Source organism: Loxodonta africana, chromosome 4 (assembly GCF_030014295.1).
Source record: "Loxodonta africana isolate mLoxAfr1 chromosome 4, mLoxAfr1.hap2, whole genome shotgun sequence".
Lineage (NCBI taxonomy): Eukaryota > Metazoa > Chordata > Mammalia > Proboscidea > Elephantidae > Loxodonta > Loxodonta africana.
In genome coordinates this window covers 42,519,363-42,541,031 of record NC_087345.1, presented here as the reverse complement: position 1 = coordinate 42,541,031, position 21,669 = coordinate 42,519,363, and the positions used below count along the sequence as shown (strand labels likewise).

At 37.7% G+C, this 21,669-nt stretch overlaps 1 long non-coding RNA gene across 2 annotated transcripts in view; it reads left to right on the top strand.

Annotated features, from left to right (window-relative positions):
• Positions 1 to 5,216: 5,216 nt before the first annotated feature.
• Positions 5,217 to 21,669, top strand: part of LOC135231183 (uncharacterized) — a 218,035-nt gene continuing 201,582 nt past the window's right edge. For both annotated transcript variants that reach the window (XR_010321730.1, XR_010321729.1), the window contains exon 1: positions 5,217 to 5,888. This is a non-coding gene — a long non-coding RNA (uncharacterized LOC135231183). The remainder of the gene's footprint in view (positions 5,889 to 21,669) is intronic.

The window sequence follows — 21,669 nt, the reverse complement described above, 5'->3', positions numbered from 1 at the left end:
AGCATTGGAATCAAACACTATATTAAAGTTAAAATCATTCTCTTCTCCAAATGTTCAATAAAAACCTCATTTGAAACGATCATTCCAGAAAGCAGCTGCAGGTTCTGTTTCAATCAGCAATTCTATCAAATTACTTAGGAAAGGTCCTGAAGTTTGGGGAACTATTTGTTACACATATATTCCCTGTCCTGATCACATCTAATCCTTGTAAGCCTCACAATCCTTTCTGTATTCTCCAGGATCTTTAGCACTCTGGGTTACCTAGGGTTGGTTTAGGCTCTCATTTAGCCTGGTTTAGATTCCAGTTCATTGAGTTCAGCCTGGAACCAGGTTCAGATAGATCAGCTCAGTCTAATATACACTACATGCTTCATCCATCCGTCCATCCAATTATCCATTTATCCATCCATCTGATGGGGAAGAATAAACTTCCCAATGCACAAGGTAAGAACTTAAGAAAGAGAAGTTACATATTTGGTGATACTATGTTAGCCGTTTTACTAGTAGATTGTTGTCACCACATGTGCCGAATTGTCTATAGTAGCCCCAGTTTAAAAAATATGGTCTTCTTCTTAGACTGTAGGTCCTAATTATGTGTCTGGAGAACATATCCATCTTGTTACTCCAACTTATGCGGGAAATCAAGCTCTCTAGGAAAGGATGTCCAATGTGGTCAAAATCAGGGACATCATTGAGCGATAAATTAAAATAGCTTAGAATACAGTTCTTATTCCTTTTTAGAAAATGCTGCTTTTAGACTATTCTTTTTTTTTTTTTACTTAGAAAGAGATTCACTCCTGTTGTCTCTCTTTTCATTTCCTACAGTTCAAGAAGTAAGACAGCATATTGTGTTACTTTTCCTGTGCTGGAAAGACCAAAAATTGGATAATTTAGAAAAACCATTTTAGGCATCAAGGAACGCCTTCTCTTTTCTTTGTTTGGTTCCCCTCCTCCTTTTGGATATGCCTCTTTTTATGCTTCTCTTAACATCAGTGTTAAAATCAGGAGGACCAAGTTTGGAGACAGGTTTAGGGGAGAAAGCAGATTCTCTTAGCCTAGATTTTTAGGTAGGAGATACAAAGTACTGTATCTGTAGGCTCACTGCAGCTGGGGGATTGCATCAGAGTTTGGGTAAGAGTTGAATAGTAATAAGAAATGTTCATTTGCCTTTGAATAGCTCAAATTCAGCAGTAGACTATAGATGTAGATGCTATTCCATCTCAGAAAAATAAGAAGAAAATAAAATTTTCATCATGAATATAATAAACATAACAAACACTTTAACATTTAAATGGAATTGAATGCAAAGAAAACAAAATATCTGGAGAAAACACACTCCCCTTTCCTTTTTTTAAGATTTCAGTTGGTTTGTCATGTTTCAAAAAAAGTTGGTTGTATAACTACAAGATTAATCTGTATTACCTTAATATTCTTTTTTCAAAATTTATTTTCTTTTCTTACTCTACATGTATTAAATACACCAAATGGCATGTGTAACTCAGAGGCAGTTTTGGGGAGAATTACAGTGTTGGTGAACTTCTTGTTAGTTTTTACTTCCATCTACTGGTATCCTCATGGTATCCCAGGTGGTCCAACATCTCTCCCATTGAGGTTCTTCCAGGACAGTAGGAAATCCATATGGACCTTGAGGGTGAAAGACACAGACTTTGGTGCTGGAAATTGGGTATTCCATAAATCGATTAGTACAGGTGGCCATTTTCTCCATTTATGAATACCATTAATCTTGACTGTGAAAACAGAAATATATCTGAATGTTGATTGAGCTTTTTGCTTGCCTGAAAAGAATGTAGTGTTTTACTATGGAAATCAATTCTCTCTCCCAGACATGGTGAGTTGAAATTTCTTGTTTTTATAAATTAAAAAAGTTAATCAGTAAATAAGTTCAGATTATTTGTTGATGACCTGTTATTTCCTTTTATTCCTCTTAATTTCTAATGTTTAATGGCTGCATTGTCTGTACCTTTCAGAAAAAAAAAGTACACAGGCCATTTAGCACAGCTCAGAAGTAGAAAGGCAGAGGGAAATGCCAACGTAATTTCTCTGTTTACTGAAGGCAGTTCTCCTAAAATATCTTTCCCAAATATCTGACAAATAGCACCAAAAAATACGTCCTGCTTCACCGCTTGTCAGTTTCTATGTATTTACCTTGAACTTAAACTGATTTTTCTACAGAAATATTCCTGAGCTTATCAATATCTGTTAATGGATTTCTTCTTTTTTAAATGTGATGAGAAACCATTTCATTCAGATTGAAGCCTTATGTTCAAGAATGGCTCATCAGTATGAGCCAGTCTTTGCATGTAACCCACTGTGGTGGGTAGGATAAGTCCTCACCGTGTGTGTGTGTGGTGGGGGGGCAGTGGTGGCAGTGGTGGTGGTAAAGGGTGTTATCTAGGTGTGGTAAGGAAAGGAAGAGGTGGCCTGGGACAGGGGTAGGGGCAGGGAAGAAGGGAAAAAGAAGAAAGTTATATCAACTTGAGATTAGATACAATAAGAGCTTAGGCTGATGACTAAAATCCAAGACCGGAACCTGGCAGTTATGAGCTGGAAGGTATTCATGCAATTTATGAGTAACGCTATTTTTGGCTCAAACATAATTCAAAATAATCACTCACGGCTTGAAAGAAAGCCCAGGTATATTGGCACAGTCACTAAAAAACATTTCTATAGTGCTTCCAGCAGCTCTTTATTTTTGAAAGGAATATAAGTGGAAAATTTCCCTTGCTTTAGGCTTCAAGGATAACCACCTACAGTCATTTTAGTTTCTAAGTGTTAAAAAGATGAAATCACGGTCCTTTTAAAATTTTCCTTGTACGGTTTGTTACAGAACAGCTGAATAACTTATGATATTTTTGTTATAGATTAACTAATTCTAGCCTGTGCTTAAACTGAATTTTCATGGAAAGCTTTCTCTGAAGGTCACCAAGGAAACTAACTCTAAAATTCAGCAAGAAGTTGTTCAAACTGAAACATCTTGTCTTTGGTTTCTGCTAAGTATCTCTCTGACACGTGGAGGAATCCAGACTCCACTTTACCGTTTCCTTCACCAGCCTTGAGACTGACTGATCAATGGTGAGGCGTTCTTGCTTTGCTCATGTATCGTGACATGGAGTCTCAGGGAGCTGTTTATGCTGAAAGCTGAGGTCACTTTAATTCTGTAAGAATCTGACACCCAGCACAGTGGGTGTCTGGGACGTAAAACCCGTATTTGAAAACTGTTGATTGCCTCGCCAAGTAAATAAATCTATGAAAGAATGGATGAGTTTGTAAGTATGGATGTGTTGCAGGATCGTGTATCCTTTACCCCAGTCAGTTGTGTTTGGAATGGGTTCCCTTTGTCATTTGTCAGTGTTCCTGGGCCTCTTTAGTAGGAATCCCTTGCTTATACTTTGGATCCATGGAATATGGTAGGTACCATGACTTTACCAGTTCCACACCCACTATAAAGAGGTCAAAGACCTTCCTGAACCTTGAGCTCAGGATCTGTAACTTAAAAAAAAAAAAAAAGGAATATTCTCATTATGCCTACTGAAAAAGACCAAAAGACCAAACTAATTGTCGTTAAGTAGATTCCGACTCACAGCAACCCTATAGGACAGAGTAGAACTGCCCCACAGAGTTTCCAAGGAGTGGCTGATGGATTAAACTGCTGACCTTTCGGTTAGCAGTCAAGGTCTTAACCACTGTGTTAGCATGACTCCATGATGTCTATAGTAAACATAAAATGCTAGAAGTGGAAAAGAAAAAAGGTGATCTAATTCAATACTCTTGTGTCAGACACATCCTAAGGTGAATCCTAACGAGTGATGAGTAATGGCCTTGTATATTCCCCTCCCCTTGAGTGTGGGTGAAATCTGTGACTTGCTTCTAACCATTAGACTATAGCAAAGGTAATAAGATGTCACTCCCATGATTATGTTTAGTTATTTTAGACTCCAGCTTAGCAGACTGGAGAAAAAGATTATTCAGCTGACCTGTTTCTAACTGCTTTTGGAGAGGGCGACATTGCCAGGAACTGGAGGCAGCTACACCTGCTATAAACATTTGTGTGCAGGTTTTTTTGTTTTATAGGTTTTCAACTCATTTGAGTAAATACATAAGAATGTGATTGCTGCATTGTATGGTCTGGACATCTTTTTAATACAAGAAATGTATAACTAAATGTAGAATAATAGGCAAGTAGAATCGAAATGAAATAGGCAAAATAAATAATGAATAGTTATACAGAAAAACATCTAATATGTCTTCTGTATGTTGCTATTTTGTTTTTTGATTTTTCGTGAAAAGTAAAATGTGGATTATGGCTTTTTTTTTTTCCCCAAGCCTTAGTCATCATTTGATAAGAAGAGATTACATTTTCAAAACCTAGCAGCAAAATGCAAAAGCAGGAGAAAATATATCATGACTATATAGTTGTCAAGTAAAACAAAAGCATATCTTTCTATAATCAGAAAACACATTGAAAAGAAAATTAATTTTGTTTCAAAACCAAAAGCAAACACTTGGAATAATGGAAGTTAGAACCTGTTATACAATACGTAGTTAAGGAAATGGATTGAACTCTACTGAAGATTTAGCAAACTTCTTTAAAACTAAAAGCATTATTTTATTTTTTAAAAGTTAGTATATTTTTGCATGATTGTCAGAAAAATGTCTTTTAAAGTCATTTTCATGACAATTTGAATAAGCAAAGACATTCTTTCCTCCTTGTCTGAAACTCTGACATTTAATCCAGTTCAAGGAATAAATATTGCACCTTCACTAAGGGTCAGGTGTGTTAGTCATTGGAGTTGCAGAGATAAAGTAGATACACTTTCTTCCCTCAAAGAGCTCACAGTCAAGTTCATATCCTCTTCCATGCTGGCATCATTAATGTTGAGAAAAGCGACAATCATCCTAGGTGTTTGTTTCATATGATTGTGAAGAGAATACGTTGATTGCCTGATTGGTGTTTAGCATAATGCCAGGTTCTCTGAAGTGTGAAAAGAAGCTGAATACATTGTCTCTGCATCTTAAGCAACTTATCAAAGGACATAAAATAGTATAAGAAATAGAGGAGCTCTGTATGTGTGTATTTCTTCAGTGGTAAGAGAATCGTATCTATTCACCTTTTAATTCTTAAATATCATAATATGCTAGAAACAGACCATGCACAGTGCAATTTACCAAGCTGATTTTCACCCCCACATTTATTTGTGGGACAGACTGTCATGCTGAGAAGATCACAGGCTTTATTTAAATTTAGACAGATTATCATTTGAGCCCTGGCCATATATCTTCTATGTGGATTTGGAGAGGTCTTTTAACTCTCCTGAGTATCAGGCCCTTTGTCTGTTAAATGTGTACTTTGCAGAATTAGTGTGAGAACCATATAAGATCCTGGCATATTGGCACCAGGTAAAGATCCAGAGATAATATTTTCGGATGTGAAAAGAGACTGTAAATTTACCAGTATTTCTTCACATCTTCTTCTATGATAATTGAAGTTTTTGTTGGTTACATGGCTGACCAGCTAAAGACTACATTTTCTAGACTTCCTCACAATTAGGTGTGGTCATATGACTAGGTTCTGGACAAAAAAATATAAGCAGAAGTCATTTATGTAACTTCTGGATTATCTCTTAAAAGTGAAGGAGCTAAGATTCGAATGATTCCCAAAACCAACTCTACGGACAGGGATTGGCCTGGACTATAAGATAGACAATGATGCTGGTGAAGAGTGAACTTTATGGCTCAAGTAGACACATGAGACTATGCAGGTGACACCTGCCTGGTGGCAAGATGAGAAGGAAGAGGTGGACAGGAGCTGGTTGAATGGACACGGGGAATACAGGGTGGAGAAGAGGAATGTGCCATCTCATTAAGCGGTGAGCATTTGGGAGTTTACAGCGGGGTGTGTATGGCTTTTTGTATGAGAGACTGACTTGAATTGTAGACTTTCACCTAAAGCACAGAAATTAAATAAATAAGTAAAAAAGGGAAGGAGCTTTGCTTCTGGTCTCTTTCTCTTCCTTCTCACAGGCTGAAACATGATTTGGTAATAAGCTGTATTCAAACTAGAGCAGAGAAACAAAAACAGGAAGGAGCCTTGGTCTCCAATACCATCAATTTGCCATACCAGTAATGGATCACGTACTCAGGCTGTTTTTGTGAGAAGGAAATGAATTATTGTTGCACGAGGGGAAGAAAAAAAAAAAAGCTATATTATTAATCTCTTATTATAGAAGTCTAGCCTGAATTCTTAGTAATATGCCTACCTAGCCTGCAGTCTAATACATCGTCCCATTGTATTGTCCAAATATGCCATGCTAACCAAATGCCTATAGTTCTCACCAAGCCTTATAAAACAATGTATTAAATTCACTAGCTTTTAGCTACTATTTATGTAATGTCAGGATCTAGAACATTTTAGGGATCCATATTTTTCCCTCTCAAGAGTGTCTTGGAGTACCCACAACCTTCCTGCAATGCTAGTAAGCGAATCAGGGCTTTTTGTACACTCCATTGCTACTGCTGATCGGCATCTGCTTTGGGCCATCGCTGATCTCTAGTTCTGTTCTGTGATATACTCTGAGCAAATGGAGTTTTCTTCCCCTTTTTTTTTGTTGTTGTTAGCTACCATTGTGTTTGGCCTGACTCACGGCAACCTCATGCACGCACCACAGAACAAAACACGGTTATCCTGCACCATTACCAAGATGGGATGGGGATCAAAGCGATGTGACCTGTAAAGTTTTCATTAGCTGATTTTCAGAAGTAGATCCCGAGACATTTTTTCCTAGTCTGTCTTGGTCCGAAAACTCCACGAAACCTGTTCAGCAGAATAGTAACACACAAGCCTTCATCGACAGACAGGTGGTAGCTGCACATAAATTGCATTAGCTGGGAATTGAACCTGGGTCTCCTGCATAAAAGCCAAGAATTCTACCACTGAACCATCACTGCCCCTTACTTACTTCTCCACTTAACTGACCTCTAATTGTTTTAAGCTAAAAAAACAAGTTGGATTCTTTATTCTCCATATTATGCTTTGTTGAAACGGGTCATAGCTCCATTGTTTTTATTGTAGGGGTCAGCTCAACTAAGGTGGCTGGTTTGGGATTATTTGAGCTAACAAGGACCAGTGATTGCTCCTTGTATCTGATTTATTTCATAAGTATATATTTTATCTTTGACCTCATAGTGTTTCTGGGAATTTTACCTCTAGAGCCTCTCTATCTACTAACCCCAGCTTGCACCGTATATATGTGGTGACTACAAACCCCATTTGGTTATATACTTTGAATAGTTTTCCCAGGAACAAAAAATCCAATAAATAAATTAAAATGACACACTAAAAAATTTTAAATAATCTAAAGGAAGGCAGGATGAAAGTAGATTTCCGGAAAATAACAATGGGTGTTGGGTATAGAATTTGTGTGCATGTGGAAAAGCAGAACTTAGTTCCAAACCAGCTAGTACCCTACCTTTTAGAATATAGGATATCTTATGCTCAGGTCTCAGTGCTAACACTAGTTTTCTAATCTCCTGTGTTTCAAATCCTTTAGTCAGTATTTTGAAATAAGAGAAACATATTCCATTTTGTTGTTGTTTCCTTGTTAGTTACCATCAAGCCAACTCTGACTCATGGCGACCTTATGTATAACAGAGCAAAATGTTGCCTGGTCCTGCACCATCTTCACGATTATTGATTTTATCTTATTTTACTACAGAATTTTCTACCTCAGAGCAAAACAAGAAGTTTCCAAAGAATCTGAGACGAAAAAAAAAAAAAAAAAAAACCTGACTCATAGCGACCCTATAGAAGACAGTGAAACTGCCCCATAGGGTATCCAAGGAGTGCCTGATGGACTCCAACTGCTGACCTTTGGTTAGCAGCCATAGCACTTAACCACTAGGCCACTAGGGTTTCCAAAACTGAGAATCTGAGAAGAACCCCAAAATGACTATCAATTTCATCTGTTGTAACGCAGATCTTTGGTTTCCTAAATGATGATTGGGTCAAATGCATGTTAATATAAAATTATTTGAGTTTGGTTATTGAACAGTGATATAAAAGAGAGAAGAGAGGGGTGCATGCAATTTAAAATAGAACTCTTTGTATTAAAACATTCTGGGAATACCTAACTAAACTAGTTCATTTTCTTATTTCTCAAAATTCGGGACGATTTAATTAAAAGAGAATGACCTCAAACCATTTTTAGATTAAAAAAGGCGTAGGTAGCGGAAAAAAAAATACATACAGAATCAAATGTCATTACTACATAGCTTTAGGTATTTTGGCGGTAGCCCAGTTTTTAAGACAATGGCAGCTGGCTGGTCAGCACAACTACTCATCGTTGTAGAATTGCTATTATAGAGTCTATATTCCTTATCTCTTTTCTTGTAGGAAGAGAACAAGCAATATTGGGAAACATAGCAATGGGATAAGATATTTTACTAAGATTTTCTGTTATGTGAATTTGGAAATGTATTTTGGTTTGACCAAGAACTATCTAATAATGACTGTTTTACTTAAGGAAAAGGAATCGTTGTAAGACTTGACCTGAGGATTTGTATCCAAAGTACCAAAGTGCAAAATTTGGACACACGCATGTAGTGTTGTATTTTTATGCAAATAACCCACGTTATACGTTTTTTTGTTTTTTGCCAACCTCGCCCTTCCACTATGAAGTATTTTTGTAAGTTTTTTATGCTAATTTTTCACATACTGCTTTAAAAAAAAAAACTTAGCATAGCCTGCTTATGAAAATACCTCCTGGGGGAAGATGCGGTTGGCAAAAAAAGTATAAGATGGTATAAGATGCCTGTTATTTTTGTGGAAATATGGTAAATGTTTTTGACCATATAACCTAAAACTGAAAATTATCCACTGAATTTGCAAATTTATATATGACACTGTTAAATAAAAAAGTAGCTCTCCTGTTAAGTCACACAGGACATATGCATGATCGAATACTGAGCAACTATACAGACAATGACAAAATAAAAGCGGAAGGGAGCAGGAAGAGGAAAGAAATAATTATTTATAGGAATTGGCATACAAAATGTTCTAAGTGAAAAATGAGTTATATTTTGAAAGTATTTTTTTCAATACCAAGATGTTTTCTAATCGGCTGAAAAAAGGTGGAAAATACTTCTCACTTGCAAATATAAATAGACTCACAAACATTCCTCCCATCAGTGTTTTCTCTCCCCACAATGCTGCTTCTGTTTATTACTAATTATTTTCTACCACTCATTGGACCTAGACGACTACATGTATAATACCACATATATCAGCATATAACAGTGTCATGGGTTTTCCCCTAATAGACTTGTATGAAAAACAAATTAAAAGTCCTTCAAAAGCCATGTTTCAATGATTTCATGAAATTCTGATTTATCCACCAACCTAACCTCTGGTTATAGCAGTCCTTTTGTTTCTTTGATGCATAAGATGATATGGTGGCATTAATGAATATGAAAGTATTTTCAGCATTATTAAAAAAGATTAGAACATGGCAAGTAGCGTTAAGTGTATTTTACTGAATACAAATCTTAAGAAAAAAATGATAGTATCAACTACATATAACTATTCACATTTTCTGTTGCAAGATCCATTCTCTTATACAACCATATGATTGGTTTGGATCTTCCCTTTACCATAATTTTCCTCTTAACCCTTATATGCTTGAGAAACGCTTAACAATTTTCATGTTAAATATTCCCTGCACGCAACAAGCCATGTTTTCATGGTAATTTTTCCATAGCTCTCTTGTAGTGATAGTTTATACTGTATTCCACATTTTTTTAAACACATTTATCTCTATTAGAATGTACAAACCTCTCAAGGCCATGTATTCTGCCTTATTTACCTTTATATCTACTGTTCCTAGAATTTCACTAGTATAATAGCAATCAAAATGCTGAATGACTCTTGAAGGTAATAACAATAATTTGCAGATCACGTAGCATTTTAAAAAGTGTTTTCTTATCTATTATCTCATTTAATCTTTTAGAAAACCCAGCAAGATAGCTCTGTGTTAACCAGATATGTGATTAACTGGAACAATGTAGTATTTAATCAAGCTGGATAGTATAATAGTAATTTTTAAACCTAGCAACTTATCAAACTTACCAGAAGAGATTTCTTATAAATTAAATGCTAAACTAAATTAAAATATCTCCGTGGTGCAAAATACAAGTGGAGCACCATCACTACAGATTGCCACTGAGTTGATTCTGACTCATGGTGACTCCATTTGTGTCTGAGTAGAACTGTCATCCATAGGGCTTTCAGTGGCTGGTTTTTTTAGGTGCAGATGACCGGGCCTTTCTTTTGAGGTACCTTTGGGTAGACTCAAACCTCTAACTTTTCGGTTAGCAGCTGAGTGCATTAACTGTACAAAGGGGTATATTCGATATTTGTTGTTGTTGCTTTTGTTGTTAGTTGTCATTGAGTCAGTTCCAACTCATGGCGACCTTACGTATAACAAAATGAAACGTTACCTGGTCTATATACCACTGCAAATAACATCGGACTGTACATTCTGTTTTGTAATTTCTTTGTTTCCACTTAATCAAATTTTGGGGCCAGCTTTCAATATCATCGTATGTAGATCCACCTCATTCTTTTCAGTGGCTTTGAAGCATGCCACTGTAAGAACACACAATTTATTTAATCAGGTTTCTATTTGGCTTTGTTACTTCCTGGGAGCATTTGTTTGCTTTACAAAGAAAGCTACAATGTTCATTCTAGTATATGTATCTTTAAGTTTTTTTTCTGAGTACGTTTAGAGAGTCATAGTATCTTAGGTGGATTTCTGGGTCCAAAGATAATAGCACTTAAATTTTTGATAGATGTTTCTATCGGTTTCCAAAAGTTTTGTGCAAAACCCTGTGTTACTAGAGAAGATATTTTTGATAATGGCACAGAGGAAGGATCATGGAAATCATGATTCTGCCCAACTGGGATTCCTTTCCTCAAGGGTGTTAATCTGGAAGTTATTTTTCCTGACAAAAGCATCATGGATATAAAAGCCCCTCTTGGCACTACAGCATGGTAGAAATACGGAAAATCTCCAAGAAATAGAGATTGCTGCAAGTCTATTCTGCAGTACCTCAGAACAGATACTTTGCAGAGCATTTGGAAGAAGTATTTTTTGCAATGACATGGGCCAATTAGAGATGCAAAGGCTGAGAATTTTCCGTAAATAATAAGGCCTGTCCAGCAATAGCTAATAGTAGTAGGGGCATATTTATCCTGGATGACAGATACAACTAAGAGCTATGTCTATTCTTTAGTAATAAACGAAAACCTGTTGCCATCAAGTTGATTCCAATTCATAACAACCCTATAAGACCCAGTAGAACTGCCCCATAGGGTTTCCAAGACTAGTCTTTACAGAAGCAGACTGCCCCGTCTTTGTCTTGCAGAGCCACTGGTGGGTTTGAACAGCCTATCTTTTGGTTAGCAATTGGTTAACCACTGCACCACCTGGACTCCTTTCTTTAATAATAAAGGGTTAATAATTAATATTATATCATTTTGTAGAAGTCACATATAATAATGATAATAATAACTATCATTATTATTAGAGCTAAGGATTTCTATGAACCAACAGTATCTACAAAGTAGCTACCATCATTCCCTTTAAAAAAAGTTATTTTACTGTTGTTACTGTTAAGAATACACACCAATTCAACAGTTTCTACATGTATAATTCCATGTTGCTGATTACATTCTTTGAATTATGCAACCATTCTCATCCTCCTTTTCTGAGTTGTTCTCCCCATTAACATACACTAACTGCTCCCTAGGGTTTCTATCTAATCTTTTGAGTTGCTTTTGTCAATTTAATCCCATATAGGTACTTTTTAAAAGAGCATAATGCTCAAGGCAGACTTTTTTTTTTACTAGTGAAGCTGAACTGCTGTTTGGTTTTAAGAAGACATCAGGAGATATTTTTGGTTTAAGGTTTAAAAGATTATCGCAGTACAATAGTTTCAGGGGTTCATCCAATCTCTATGGCTCCAGAAAGTCTGGAATCCATGAGAATTTGAAATTTCATTTTGCATTTTCCCCCTCTTGATCAGGATTCTTCTATAGAATCTTTGATCAAAATTTCAGTAATGGTAGCAGGGCACCGTCCGATTCTTCTGGTCACATGGCAAAGAAGGCAGTTGTTCATGGAGGCAATTAGCCATGCACTTCAGTACTGCTATTCCTGGCTCTTCTTCTTCCTCCATTGCTCCAGGTGAATGGAGATCAATTGTTGTGCCTTGGATGGTCACCTAAAAAACTGAGATTTAGAGTGGTTAAATAGTTTGCCTGAGGTGGGTAACTCATTGACAAGCGGCAGCAGCAGACTTTGAACAGTATAGCTCCAGAAACTATACTCATGTCCATCTGCTTCACTTCTTAAACTTCATAGTTCTTTATTTGTAAGCAAGACTGAATTAAGGCATGTGAGGGCCCTAAACACTGAAAATCTGCGGTTCCCCCTCCTTTGCTTACTCACAATTTCTAATGGGATGTGAGAGTTAGATATATACATATGCACGTGCGTATGTGTGTGTGTGTGTGTGTGTGTGTGTGTGTGTGTGTGGTCTCAGCTATCTATTGCTATAACTTCTTTTTAAATGCTACTATAGTATTAGAGATTGAACACAAAATGGCATGCCATTTTAGCGGAGTGAGATGAACTGAATTTTCAATGTTTTAGTGGTTGCAGGGTACTAATATTTTTACTATATACCACATTTTTTACAAAGAGGATATTCCACATATTCTACAACAAAGAAAATGAGTCGGTGAACTTAGTTGTCTCAACAATCAATATAAAATTCTATTCATCTCTCAGAACAAAAAATCGACTTTCACCAATTTTGCTTTAAATGGCTCATACTTCAGTTTTGAAGCTTGTTTCATAATAAACGTTACAATTATAAATGAACAAATGAAAAGATGTTATAAAAGAAATTTATTGATCAGAAAACAAATATTACAACGAATTACTATATTTTATTTTTAGATAATTTTTTCATCTCTAACATATTATAATTAAAAACATTTCTTTCTATTCTTTGCTCTTACAAATTCTTCAGTGATTTCGTCACAGCTAAGCTGCTGAACAATATCTACTTCCATAGATAATAGGAATAATGAATTCAGTCTTTCTTGAATCATTGTTGTACACTAGCTTTCCCTTGTGTCCTGTGTGTTTGGCATCTACGGGTCTTTGCTTTGGACAGCTGGTGTCCTTATTTTGTTGATGCCCAAAGCAAGTGCTTACTCTGATTATTGGGTCATCCATCCCTGTTTGTAAGGTAAGGTGAATGGCACAAAGCTATCATTTCACAGAATGAGTCTAGACTGTAGGAAATATTATTTATTTATTTATTTTTACTCTTCTCCCCATATTATTACTTTGGCCCATAAAGAAGAAAATTTCCAGTAATCCTTTCAGACTCTTGAGAAAATTTTGGGAGGCAGTGTCTTTTTCATCATTTTATTACTTATTCCTCCCCCTAGAGGTAAAGTAACTTCTACCAATTCTTTGTGATGAAGATCATGACTCATATGTACCACCCTCTGTAGGCTATTTCTTTTACTCTCTTGGTACTGCTTGCCATCTTCTAAGCTAAGGGAAAGAATCTGTGCAGGAGCAATGATTAAGTACTTGGCTGCTAACCAAATTTTGGTGCTTTGAACCCACCAGTGGCTCCTCGAGAGAAAAGACCTGGTGATCTATTCCCATAAGGATTCCAAACCAAACCAAACTCACTGCCGTCAAGTTGATTCGACTCACAGTGACCCTATAGGACAGAGTAGAACTTCCCCACAAGGTTTCTAAAGCTGTAAATCTTTACGGAAGCAGACTGCCACATCTCTCTCCTGTGGATTGGCTGGTGGGTTGGAACCATCGACCTTTTGGTTAGCAGCCAAGAGCTTTCACCACTGCACCACCAGGGCTCCTCTCCATAAAGATTACAGCCTAGGAAACCATATAAACCAGCTCTACTCTGTCATATAGGGTCGCTATGAGTTGAAATAAACTCTACGGCATATAACAACAACAAAAGGTTAAGAAAGGACTTGTGTTTCCATTTTCCATGAAGTGAGCAAATAGATTCAAACAGGTTTCGGCTCTCTCTCTCTCTTTTTTTTTTTTATGTTGTCCACATGGGCCTAGGTGGGTAAGCAGAGTCTGGTGTGTGTGTGTGTGTAATTCATGTGTTATAAGAAGTGCATTTAAAAAAAAAAAATTGCCATCAAGTTGATTCCAACTCATTATGACACATGTGTGTCAGAGTAGAATTGAGCTACACACAGCTTTCAGTGACCGAATTTCCAGAAGTTGATTGCCAAACCTTTCTTCTGAGGCACCTTGAAGTTAACTTGAACTTCCAACTTTCTAGTTAGCAGCCAAGTGCGTTAACTGTACCACCAAGAAACTCACAGAAGTCCAATATTATTCTCAAAATCCTCACCACAGGGGATTTACCAACACAACTTTACCAGTAACAAAGTTGATTTTATGCATTTACCCCAGTGTTTTCTACAGTTTCTCAATTAACTGGAATTAATGGTAGACTATGGAGCCCTTAGGTCATTAGTGTTCAATGTGTACATAGACCAAGAGGCAGTCGTTTGGACAGAACAAGGGTATAGTGAGTGGTTTAAAGTCAGGAAAGGTGTCAGGGTTGTATTCTTTCATCATACCTATTCAATCTGTATGCTGAGCAAATAACCTGAGAAGCTAAATTATATGAAGAAGTGGGCATCAGGATTGGAGGAAGACTCATTAACAACCTGCGTTATGCAGATGACACAACCTTGATTGCTGAAAGTGAAAAGGACTTGAAGCACTTACTGATGAAGATCAAAGACCACAGCCTTCAGTATGGATTGCACTTAACACTAAAGAAAGTTAAAAATCCTCAAAACTGGACTAATAAGCAATAGCATGATAAACGGAGAAAAGATTGAAGTTCTCAAGGATTTCATTTTACTTGGATCCACAATCAACACCCGTGGAAGCAGCAGTCCAAAAGTCAAAAGATGCATTGTATTGGGCAAAACTGCTGCAAAAGACCTCTTTAAAGTGTGGAGAAGCAAAGATGTCACCTTAAGGACTACGGTGCTCCTGAACCAAGCCATGGTGTTTTCAATTGCCTCATATGCATGCACAAGCTGGATAATGAATAAGGAAGACTGAAGAAGAATTGACACCTTTGAAATGTGGTGTTGGTGAAGAATATTGAATGGACTGCCAAAAGAACAAATGAATCTGTCTTGGAGGAAGTACAACCAGAATGTTCCTTAGAAGCATCAACGGCGAGACTATGTCTCACATACTTTGGACTTGTTATTTAGGAGGAATCAGTCCCTAGAGAAGGACATCATGCTTGGTAAAGTAGAGGGTCAGCAAAAAAAGAAGAAGACCCTCAATGAGATGAATTGACACAGTGACTGCAAGAATGGGCTCAAGCATACAACAATTGTGAGGATAGCACAGGACTGGGCAGTGTTTTGTTTTGTTGTGGTTATGAGTCGGAACCGACTCAATGGCACCTAAAAACAACAACGTGGAGCCCTGGTGGCTCAGTTGTTAAGAACGTAGCTGTTAACCAAAAGGTTAGTAGTTCGAATCCACCAGCCACTTCTTGACAGCCCTATGAGGCAGTTCTAAAGGGTTGCTATTAGTTGGAATCGACTCAATGGCAACAGATTTTTGTTGTTGTTGTTGTTGGTTTTATGCAGACATTATGGTGCCTTCCATTGTAACACATGGTTCACAAAGTGTGAATCTTTAGAATGAGAATAAAGATTAACATTTAAGCAATGAAGTATCCAGTGAGGAGAGGGTTAGGCTTTGTTTACCTCCAATGACTGGTTCTACAAGTCAAAGGCCAGATTAAACAATAGGCACACTGTTGGTGGCAGGCTACTGAGCTACAGGGGTAGAACTGTTAGTAGGACTTCAGGCACAAGTTGAAGTCTAGTTAGCAAGACGACTCTTCCCAAGGGCTAAGAAATCTTTGTCTAGGACCTTAGAGAGAAGAGATCTGGTGTGAGGCAGAGAGAGAGAGATAGAGGAAGCTTAGTACAGAAAAGCAGCTTAATTTCTCCAAGGACTTGCTAAAGCCAGCCCTGGCCAGAAAAACTAGGGAGAAATGTGTGGCAGGCTTTGCTTTGGTATCTAGTCTTCTACCTTGTTTTCCTTTTATTCTTCCTGCACCCTGTTTGTTAGTCAGAGCAAGTCAGGGCAAAGGTGGCAAGTATTCTACAGAAGTTAGAATTTTCCACAACAAAAAAGCAATGAAAATTATGTAGTAGTAGCTATGATACAACACTGATAAAAGTGCACTGATTCCATTCCAGTGTCCAAACACAATCCTTTGATGGATAATGTGTTTTTATCTTCATTTAGTCTTTCCTAAGTATTTTTCAAATATGTGGAGCTTAGGACTGAGAAGATTGCTGAGTCCTTCAAAAATGAATACTTTGACTGTCATTTTAATGTTACCCATTGAAAAACCCATCAAGAGATTTAACAGGTGAAGATGAGAAAAGTTTTGAGGAGAAAACATGTAAGCAAAAGTCTCATTAGTCTCTGAAGACATCGGCTCAATGAGTGCCAGCATCAAACAAGGACCGAAGAAACCTGTGAAAGGATCTCCTTAGACAGTTATTCTTCACTGGGCTTATGAGAAGGAGCTCTGGTGGTGCAGTGGTTAATGTGCTCCACTACTAAGCAAAAGGTCAGGGAGTTCAAACCCACCAGCTGCTTCATGGGAGAATGATGTGGTAGCCTGCTTCCCTAAAGATTTACAGCTTTGGAAACCCTTTGGGGGCAGTTCTATTCTGTCTTATAGGGTCACTAGGAGTTCTACTCCATCATACAGGGTCGCTATGAGTCGACTGGTCGACTCGAGGGCACTGGGATCTGGGAGGAGTTGGAGGTGACTAGATGGCAGTGGGTTTTTGGTTTGAGGCTTATGAGGCAAGCTCTACAGTAATTGCCAAAGTGTATGGTACTAAAAACAACTTGTAATTTTTGTGGAGATAGAGGTATAAATTACAGCATTCAAAAAATTCAAAGCTTTCAACTTTTTAATTATTTTTTTCTGTTATAATCACAAAATTGCTGCCTTTTAAAGGGAGTTCAGGATCAGTTTAACTTTGTTTTTATTGGTTTTAGCTGCCTTCAAGTCAGCCCCCAACTCATGGTGACCTCATAGACAATGGAACAAAACTGCTGCCAGGTCCTGCACCAACCCCATGATCAGTTGCAGATAGAACCATTGTGATCCATGGGGTTTTCACTGTTTTTTTTCAGGAAGTAGATTGCCAGGCCTTTTTCCCTAATTCATATTAATTGGGAAGCTCTGCTGAAAACTACTCAAACTTTGTAGTGGGCTGGGAATGCAAGACTCAAAGGTGGATATAGAAATGATGAGGTTCTGTGTGTTGGTCATCTAGTGCTTCTATAGCAGAAATACCACAGGTGGATGGCTTTAACAAAGAGAAGTTTATTCTCTCACAGTTCAGTAGGCCAGAAGTCTGAATTCAGGGTACCGGCTCCCGGGGAAGCCTTTCTCTCTCTGTCAGCTCTGGAGGAAGGTCCTTGTCATCAGTCTTCCCTTGGTCTGGGAGCATCTCAGCACAGGAACCTCAAGTCCAAAGAACACGATCTGCTCTTGGCACTGCCTTCTTGGTGGTATGAGGTCCCCATGTCTCTCTGCTCACTTCTCTGTTTTATATCTCAAAAGAGACTGGCTTAAGACATTACCTAATCTTGGAGATTTCAACAATATAACTGCCACTAATCCATCTTATTAAATCATAGTGATGGGATTTACAAACACATAGGGAAATCACATCAGATGACAAAATGGTAAACAATCATACAATACTGGGAATCATGACCCAGCCAAGCTGACAGATATTTTGGGGGACACAATTCAATACATGGCATTCTGTATATGTGGGGAAACAGTAAGGCAATAAAGAAGCCTCAAGTAAGTCCTGGAGGTACCACTGTTGTAAATGTCTGCACTTTGTACACAGGGTAAGAGGGGGTTAAATGCTACTATCTGAAACCCAGACAGACACATAGGGCTTTCTTCTATGAACATAGGAAGCATAGTATCACAAAATTTTTGCCCAAATTTTCCCAAAATCCAGGTCATGGATTTTGAACATATGACTGAAAAAGATTTTCTCTTTCTTCTCATGTATCTTTCTCTGTTTATATCCTGGCTTCGTCTTGCATCAGAAATATGTTTCTGGGTTGGACTACATACTGGGCTCTGAAAACATGCTTTTGCTATGGGCAAGTCCCCAGAGCCTAGATTGTTGCTTATGCATTCTAAGTTTTATGTGAGCGACGCTGGTGCGGTCATGTATGGTCTTCGGCACTTTGGACTCTTCAGGAAAAGCAGGACACATGAGAGAATCAGGGTTTGAGTAGTTCAACTTGGAAACTACAAAAGGTTCTACACCTATTCCAGACGGTGAGGTTGGGAAGACAGCCATGCTACAACACTGATAAAAGTGCATTGATTCTATTCCAGTGTCCAAGCACAATCCTTTGATGGATAATGTGTTTTTATCTTCATGTAGCATTTTGTATATAATTTTCAGATATGTGGAACTTAGGACTGAGAAGACTGGTGAGTCATTCTAAAATGAATACTTTGTAATTTTGATGCCACTCGTTAAAAAAACCCATCAAGAGCCAGATTGAAAATGCCACATATTGTATGGTTATATTTATAAGAGATGTCCAGAAAAAGTAAATCTATACTATATGTAAAGATTTGTAGCTGTTTGTAGCTGAGGGTGGGAAGAGGGGGGACTGCAAATGGGCACAGGGTTTCTTTTTGGAGACAGAAATCTTCTAAAATTAGTTGGTGGTGATGGTTGCACGACTCCATAAATTTACTATAAATCATTGAACTATACACTTAAAATGAGTAAATTTTATGCTATATAAATAAAGCTGCTTTAAAAAATAATAAAAGCAAACAAACAGGCAACAAAAAAGAAAACTAAAAACTCAGAACTCATCAAGAATTATTACAAATGGGTATTTGAGCCAAGTTGATACCAGATGAAAACTGCAGGTCAAATTCTGGTTTCTAGGGTGGCCAGACCAGCTAAGCAGCATTCCTAAGGCCAGAATATTTCTTGAATGAATGTTATGCATATACTATTTATTATTATAAGAGTGCCTAAAAATAAGAAGGATAGGGTTTACTTTGTGTCACACAGGAAAACCAATGAAAACACAGAACGACAAGGACTCTTCTCCACTTCATTAATAAGCATGTGAATATTGTTTTTAGGTGCCCTCAAGTCAGTTCCGCCTCATAGTGACACTATATACAATAGAATGAAACAGTGGCCAGCCCTGTGCCATTCTCACAATTGTTGTTATACTTGAGCATTGTTGCAGCTACTGTGTCAATCCACCTCATTGTTAATACCTCTCAGTAAATATCAAAGATTTTTTCATTTGGACTTATGACTAAGAATTTTGAGCATGTGTGCTAATACCATGTTTTTACGCTAATAATGACCAGGTTCTATGTTTGTCTGCCAGCCACGCTCTCTTCCAGAGAGGTATTCTCATAAGCACAGCTATGCTGTAAAAAAAAATTGGCTAACACTGCTTATGAAACTACCTAACGGGAGGGAGGGCATAGTTGGCAAACAAATGTAGAAAAGGTGTGTGCTATTTGTGTAAAAATATGATACTTTCATAACTGCAATATATACTATTTATTTACTCTTTTAAAAAATTGTCCCAACCCAGAAATCCCACTCCTCGGAATATACCCTAGAGAAACAAGAGCCTTCACACAAACAGATATATGCACACCCATGTTTATTGCAGCTCTGTTTACAATAGCAAAAAACTGGAAGCAACCAAGGCGTCCATCAACAGATGAATGGGTAAATTGTGGTATATCCACACAACGGAATACTACTCATTGATAAAGAACAGTGACGAATCTGTGAAACATTTCATAACATGGAGGAACCTGGAAGGCATTATGCTGAGCGAAATCAGTCAGAGGCAAAAGGACAAATATTGTATAAGACCACTATTATAAGATCTTGAGAAATAGTATAAACTGAGAAGAACACATACTTTTGTGGTTACGAGGTGGGGAGGGAGGGTGGGAGAGGTTTTTTTTACTGATTAATTAGTAGATAAGAACTGCTTTAGGTGAAGGGAAGGACAACACTCAATACAGGGAAGGTCAGCTCAATTGGACTGGACCAAAAGCAAAGAAGTTTCCGGGATAAAATGAATGCTTCAAAGGTCAGCGGAGCAAGGGCGGGGGTTTAGGGACCATGGTTTAAGGGGACTTCTAAGTCAATTGGCAAAATAATTCTATTATGAAAACATTCTGCATCCCACTTTGAAATGTGGCGTCTGGGGTCTTAAATGCTAACAAGCGGCCATCTAAGATGCATCAATTGGTCTCAACCCACCTGGAGCAAAGGAGAATGAAGAACACCAAGGTCACACGACAACTAAGAGCCCAAGAGACAGAAAGGGCCACATGAACCAGAGACCTACATCATCCTGAGACCAGAAGAACTAGTTGGTGCCCAGCCACAATCGATGACTGCCCTGACAGGGAGCACAACAGAGAACCCCTGAGGGAGCAGGAGATCAGTGGGATGCAGACCCCAAATTCTCATAAAAAGACCATACTTAATGGTCTGACTGAGACTAGAGGAATCCTGGCAGCCATGGTCCCCAGACCTTCTGTTGGCACAGGACAGGAACCATCCCCGAAGACAACTCATCAGACATGAAAGGGACTGGACAGTGGGTGGGAGAGAGATGCTGATGAAGAGTGAGCTAATTATATCAGGTGGACACTTGAGATTGTGTTGGCATCTCCTGTCTGGAGGGGGCGTGGGAGGATAGAGAGAGTTGGAAGCTGGCAAAATTGTCACGAAAGGAGAGACTGGAAGGGCTGACTCATTAAGGGGAGAGCAAGTGGGAGTACGGAGTAAGATGTATGTAAACTTATATGTGACAGACTGACTTGATTTGTAAACGTTCACTTGAAGCTCAATAAAAGTTAATAATAAAAAAAAAGAAAGAAAGAAAGAAAAAAAAATTGTCCCAAATCTTCTTGTTACATATGAGTTAATATTGCAGGGGAAAATTCTATAAGCCCCTTCAGGAGAATCAATCTGGGCAGCACCCTGCGCCATACATTGTTGTTCATTGGCAGCATCAAGCAATATGCAAATTGAGAACTATGATCTGTCCAAATTTGTAGAATAAGTTGATCTGTAGTTCTAAAACATGATTGAATAAAAAACAAAACAAAGCAAAACAAAAACACTGGCAATTTTATAAGAGTAGATGAAAAATATCTGAGTTAATAAAAATTGCTTCCACATTTTGTAATGATTTTAAGTACAGTGAAGTAAGAGAAAGTAGCCATTTTTTTTTTCTGCATTTTACAGATGGTAGAACAATGGTAGTATCAATTTTTGGAAGTTAAACCAAGTCAGACCTTGGTTTATTAAAAGACAGAAGGTTTTATACTTTAGAATTATATTAAAAAAAAAAAAACAAGAAAAAAAACCGAGTGGACATTTTTGTGAGGGAGTAAGATACTTGT